The 6,266-nt window shown below is 38.4% G+C and overlaps 1 long non-coding RNA gene across 1 annotated transcript; it reads right to left on the reverse strand.

Moving 5' to 3' along the window:
* Window positions 1-630: 630 nt before the first annotated feature.
* LOC140523435 (uncharacterized) lies at window positions 631-3,898 on the reverse strand. Its single transcript, XR_011973401.1, has 3 exons — window positions 3,789-3,898; window positions 902-1,251; window positions 631-793 (listed from the first exon to the last, which is right to left on the reverse strand). It is a non-coding gene; the product is annotated as an uncharacterized lncRNA (long non-coding RNA).
* Between the last annotated feature and the right edge of the window lie 2,368 nt (window positions 3,899-6,266).

Consider the following 6,266-nt stretch of genomic DNA (forward strand, 5'->3'; position numbering starts at 1 on the left):
GGGAAAGCAATTTGCTCAGTGACTGCACCATGAGGTATGTCTTCTGTCTCCCAGCTCGGTTCTTCTCAGTGCACCACATTACATTTCTACCTCTAGGACTGGGAAATGACTAGTTACTCAGTCACGTGCGTACTTCTATATAAGTGGGGGTTTTTGTTGTTCAATTGTTTTTCAGGTGTGTCTGATTCTTCGTGACCCTGTTTAGAGTTTTCTTGGCAAAGATGTGGGAATGATGTGCCATTTCCTTCTCCAGTTCATTTTACACATGAGGAAGGAAACTGAGGCAAACAGGGTTAAGTGGCTTACCCAGGGTCACACAATAAGTATCTAAGGCCAGATTTGAACTCAGAAAGATGATTTCCTGACTTCAGACCCAGCACTGTATCCACTGTGCTACCTAGTTGCCTGAAAGTAAGTGGTATGACTTAAGTAAAACTTCCTTTACGTAAACGGCTAACTTCAGGTTTATCATTGGTTCAACTTTGCCAGGAATAGCATTCAAAGACTAAGTGTTCTGGTAGTGATCTTCTCAGTCCCTCTCCCATATATGCCCCCAAGAGCACTTGTGCATCGTCATCTAAAATGAAGTTCTAAAAACACAATTAATTTGAATTTTTCTTTAATTCCCATGATACAATACATGCAGTACAAATCAGACAAAGTGGTACATCCAGAGCCCTCTGGTCTTGCATTCTAAGAAGTCTGGCAATAATAATGTTTCACGTGTATGTGTGTAGGACTTCTAACTTTCAGAGCACTTTCTTTATTTTCTCAATCAATCTTTCCAACATGCCTGTGGGGGGAAAATGTAGCAGAGTCATTATTATGATGAGTCAGCAGGTGAGGCATCCAAGGCTTCAGAAAGCTTAAATTTGAAATAATATAGATCTAGATGACCTACTTTTGATGTTTTTCACTAAAGAAGGAAACTGAAATACTTGTCCATGGGCTGGCGTGGAACCAGCATTGTCAAATGAGTTTCCCAGAAATCTTTTCTTTCTTCTGAAACCCCCTGTGAGAGAAGCAACGACTCTTCACTGCTGTTTTCATCAAAGCTTAAGCTCCTGGTCACTAAACCAGTGCGAGGCAAAGGCCATTCAGAGTTATTGTCTTCACACATTGCTCCATTCTCCTGGCACCTGGATATACTCCAGTACCTGTGACTTTCATTGAATGTTGCAGCAGCCATACATTTGGCAGCAGTCTGATCACAGGAGCACAGAAGCTTCTCACACAGACTCTGTCCTCTACCTAAAGAAGTAAAAGCAAAACAATGAACAATTCAAAATATTATGTCCTTCTCACCAAGAATAACTCATGGGTGTATACTGAAACTTTACCTTTTACCAAGGCTTTCCTTGTAACAGCGTTGAGACACAGATAGTTTGATATTATCACCCCCATTTTAAAGACAAGGAAATTGAGACTCAGAGAGTGACATGACTTACCTGTTCTTACAAAAAAACTGACAGTATCTGGATTCAGATTCAGATCTTCTCAAATTTGAAGTTGAGGACTCTTTCTACCTCGTTACCTCTTACAGAGAAATTTGTTAACTAGAATGCCTCTTCAAGTACAATTTCGTATTATATAATGTGGTGAAATGGAATCCCCTGCTAGATTATAAAGTACCTGAGGAGTTGGGAGGGACTTTGGAGATAGTCTTGTCTAGCGTCTACCTAAAGCAAAGCTACCACCTATAGCAACTATGGTGACCAGATAGCCTCTGCTTGAACATTCCCAACCTATTTAAGCATGACCCTCATATTTAGGAAATTTTTATGTTTTTTCAACCTATTCTTCCCTATAAATTGTACTCATTAGTCCTAGTTTTGCCTTCTAGAGTCAAGTAAAACAAACCTTTGATTTCTATTCTGAATGATTGCCCTTGATAGATTTGAAGATCCCTGTATCTTCCTCTAATCTGGTCTTTTTTACTGCAGTCTAAACATCTCCAATTCCTTTAGCCAGTCATATAGTAGGGATTTCAGTTCCCTTACCATCCTAGTCACATTTCACTGGACATACCCCAACTCAACTGAGCTCTTTGTGTTATGTGATGCAGAGAACTAGACACAGTACACCAGCTGTATTATGACTGGTGTGGAGGAAGAGAGAATGATCACCTCCCTTACCCAGCATATTTGTATTTCAGAATTCATATCTGCCCTAGAATCAGGTATAGTAATCGTTACGCAACAGGCACTGAATAAATTGTTAATTTATTGAATTTCAAGCTCTGATGGGAATGACAATTGCTCTGTTCGAACATAGTCATTTCTCAAGGCATATATGTATGTGTGTGTGTGTGTATGTGTGTGTGTGTGTGTGTGTATGTATGTATGTATATGTATATCACACGGAGATTCACAGAGCTGTTACTAGGCTCAGATGAGAAAAGCAAGTGCGAAGGCACCTTGTAATTATAAAGTCTCTCCCCTACACCAGGATGTACATCCCCCTCCTCCACTTCCCAGCACTGCGTTTATGTGCTGTCTTCACACATTAGAATGTAAGCCTCTTGAAGGCAGAGGCCTTCTCTTTTATTGTATTTGTATCACTACAACTTGGCACAGTACCTGGCACATATTGAGTGATTGGTAAATGCTTTCTCTCTCTCATCGATCCACCTATCTATCATTTATCTATGTATGCATGTATGTATGTATGTATGTATGTATCATTTATTTCTGTCTATCTGATTGTCCTCTCTTTAAAGAGTTACCAGAATGAAAACTATTATTATTAATCATATTATTATTATTTCACCTGGCAGCCTAACCTGCCCTTGATCTCCCAGTTCTTTGACCTCATCCTGATTTTCAGTATTTCTAAATCACCCATTCCAGGCTATTTTCTCTCTTACATATAGCCCTTAATTTAGCCATGTTTCTTCACTGATCGTCCCCTTGTACTTTCTCAACTCTGCATCTTCTTCACTTGCAAATCATGCTATTGCAGTGCCTCAAAATCTTTCCATTTGTAAATCCTGTCCATTTTTCAAAAGTCAACTCAGATCCCATCTCATGCATGAAGATTTTCCCCTACGAAACTTTTTAAGTCTGATCCTTACTTTTCACCTTTTGCTACCTGGCTTCTAGCCTTGTCATTTAATTGAAACTAAGATAATTTTTTTAATACCAGGTTCAACTCCAATTTTACTTCTTCCATGAAGACTTCCCGGATGATCTCAGCTGCTCTCTCCTTTCTTTGATCACGTGAATACAGTTCTACAAGGCTTCAGTAAGTGCCTACTCTGCTGGAAACCCTGTTTTGGCCACTCGTTTGACCCTTATTATATGATGCTTTGTATTGTTAATTCTTCTTCTTTGTGTATGTATGCTCCTTGATGAAAGGACTCATTCTATTTTTACCTTTTTGTGCTCAGAGTTGAGCACTGTGTAAAGTGCATGACAGGTACTGAACGAATGTTTATTGGTTGATTATCTCTTCTGCTAGATAACCAATGACTTAGGCACAGTGGCTCTGCCTTCTTGGAAGAACAGACTCTTACAGTTGGAAGACATCACAGAGGTAGCCTACACCCTTCTATCCCTGAACAGTCTATCTTATTGCCTCTATAGATTCCTCAGTAAGTGGTCATCCAATTTTGACTTAAATGCTTCCATTGATAGGGACTTTATTATATCTCAAGAAGGTGACTCATTCCACCTAACTTACTAGTAAATTTTCCCTCATATTATTCCTCAATTTGCCTCTTTGCAATTTTTTAATTGTTTTTAGTTCTATCTTCTTAGGTGAAGCAATATATAGTATAGAAGTATTACCCTTCAATATTACAATCCTTCGTGTAATTGATAATAGCTCCACTGAAGCCTCCTCTGCTCCACTTTAGACTTTCCTCCCTCCCTTCAATTGTCTTCATCTAATATCACCTCCTTCCATTGTATATTTGTTGAAAGGCCTCAGAGTGCCTAAAAGACAAAATAGATATTCAGTGAATATTCTTTGGTTGATACACTGAGAAATGGTGCTTCCAGTAGGAGCTAATGCCATTGAAAATAAAAATTGCATGGAATTAGGGAAGTTTAGAGTCATCTTCTCTTGTGTCTAAGTGAAGCATAAATATCATCACCATAAGATGATGGTGAGCATCCAGCCTCCATTTGAAGATCAAAATTCAGAGCCAAATAAATAGAATGGGGGGGGAATAACATATGCAATGATTACCATAACCTAGATAAGGTAGTCAGGCTCAGATCAGTCACAGTCATCAGTCTTCGGAGAGCACATAATGAAACACATCTGACAAAAAACTAAGAGACTATGGAGGCAGAATATACGTATATTATTGGACCACTGTTTTGTCCATGGAAATGAATTAATTTCGTTATTTGTATGGAGGATTGGGGTGGGTGGGGAAAAATTGTGCAAAAAACAAAGGCATCGGTAAAAAAACTTTTAAAAATTCAGCATAGTTACATTTGAATTATTTAGAGTTTTGTTAGGGCTCTTGTATTTACTTTTCCCATATTAATTTTTCTTAAGTTTCTCTTATTGCATAATTACTTTATAAAATACTTGATATTTATTTCCTCTGTATTTACACATACAATTATACATACGAACACAAATATATTTACACATTTTTGTGTATTTATTTTTTCTTTTCTTTATTTCCTGTCTCTAACCAGATTATTCAACCATTTGGAGGGAAGGGCCATGCGAACATGCAGCTTGTACTCAATGATTCAATGCTAGCCTGATCTGAGCAACAGCCTCCGTGGTATCACTTACATTGTATTTTGTGATTCTCACATGTCACTTTGAATTTTGGACTCCTCTATAACTCACGGTGAAATTTCTTCCCTTGTTCCAATCACCAATGATGTGAAAAGCAACACCTGCAACAAAGCAAAAGGTTTCTTGTTCAAAGGTATCAAGTGCCCAGGCACAACTTTGTTTTCTCTTTAAAAACAAACTCCTATGGCTCCTTCTTTATGGAAAAAGCAGTATATTAACAGTGCTCTCTTGGAAACCAGGCATATCAAAATAGCATCCCTAAAACTATATTCTATGAGTCCCTGGGGTAGGGGAAACAGCCAAGGAATTCTTTGTGGAAACAAAGTTAGAATGGTCGCCAAAAAAAACAAAACAAAACAAAGCACAAAAACTGTCATCATTTTCTTCTGTACTGCTCTCTGGGCCAGGAGTGCACAACTTGTGTAATAAGCTGATGCAGATATTGATTGAAAATTTATTGGTGTCCCCACCATTGTTGAATACTTCTAAACAGAATGTGATGCAACCAACAACATGACTGTTCAGTTAGTTCAGGAGAGTTCAAGTAGGATAATGTGTCCATTTGTACTCACACCGGCAACATTTCTGACAATTAGTATTGCCAAGCACTATGCTAAGTTACAAGGGTGCAAAGTAAGGTAAAAAACAGCCCCTTCTATAAAAAAACTTAAATTCTAATGAGAGCAAAGTCAGAAAACAGGTGCACACAGGTTACATATGGAACAAAAAACACTTAATCTCAATGGAGAAAGCACTAACAGCTGGAGTGCCCAGGAAAGGTGTCTTGCAGAAGCATGCATTGGATATGAGACATGAAAGAAGTCATGGAAACTCAAAGCTGGAGGTGAGGAGGGGGAGCATTCTAATCATGGAAAGTAGTACATGCCAAGGTAGGTGGAATGCCAAATGTGGGAAGCAGCCAGTAGATGAGTGTGGCTGGATTTAGAGCATGTCAAAGGGAGAAAACTGTATTAATGTTGGGAAGGTAGGTTGAGGCCAGGTAGTGAAGACTTTCAGTTTCAGATGGCCGTGGAATGACTTTCATTACCTGTGTGATTTTGAACCAATTTGTTCAGTTAACCCTGAAGATACTTAACCCTGTTTGCTTCAGTTTCTTCATCTTATAGTGATCTAGGAAAGGAAATGACCAACTGTTTCAGTATCTTTGTCAAGAAAACCCTAAATATGATCAAGAAGCATCAGACATGACTGAAAATGACTGAACAACAACTTTGTATTCTCAATAAGTTCAAAATAAGCTTGTTTTGTTCTCTTTGTTGGGCCTTTTTTATCCAGTAGAAACAGGAGTAGTCTGACATCGACAAGGAAGCAACACAGGAAAAGTAAAGACTTGTGATAAAAGGAAAGGCAAAAACATAGTCATTGCTCTCCAGGTATTCACATTCAAATGGGAGACATAAGCAGTGAATTATTATGTACGTACAAGTCACATGTAGTCTAAATGGAAGATAATCTTGAAAACAAAGAAGCAGGACAGAGGA

This window comes from Notamacropus eugenii, chromosome 2 (genome assembly GCF_028372415.1).
Source record: "Notamacropus eugenii isolate mMacEug1 chromosome 2, mMacEug1.pri_v2, whole genome shotgun sequence".
NCBI classification, from domain to species: domain Eukaryota; kingdom Metazoa; phylum Chordata; class Mammalia; order Diprotodontia; family Macropodidae; genus Notamacropus; species Notamacropus eugenii.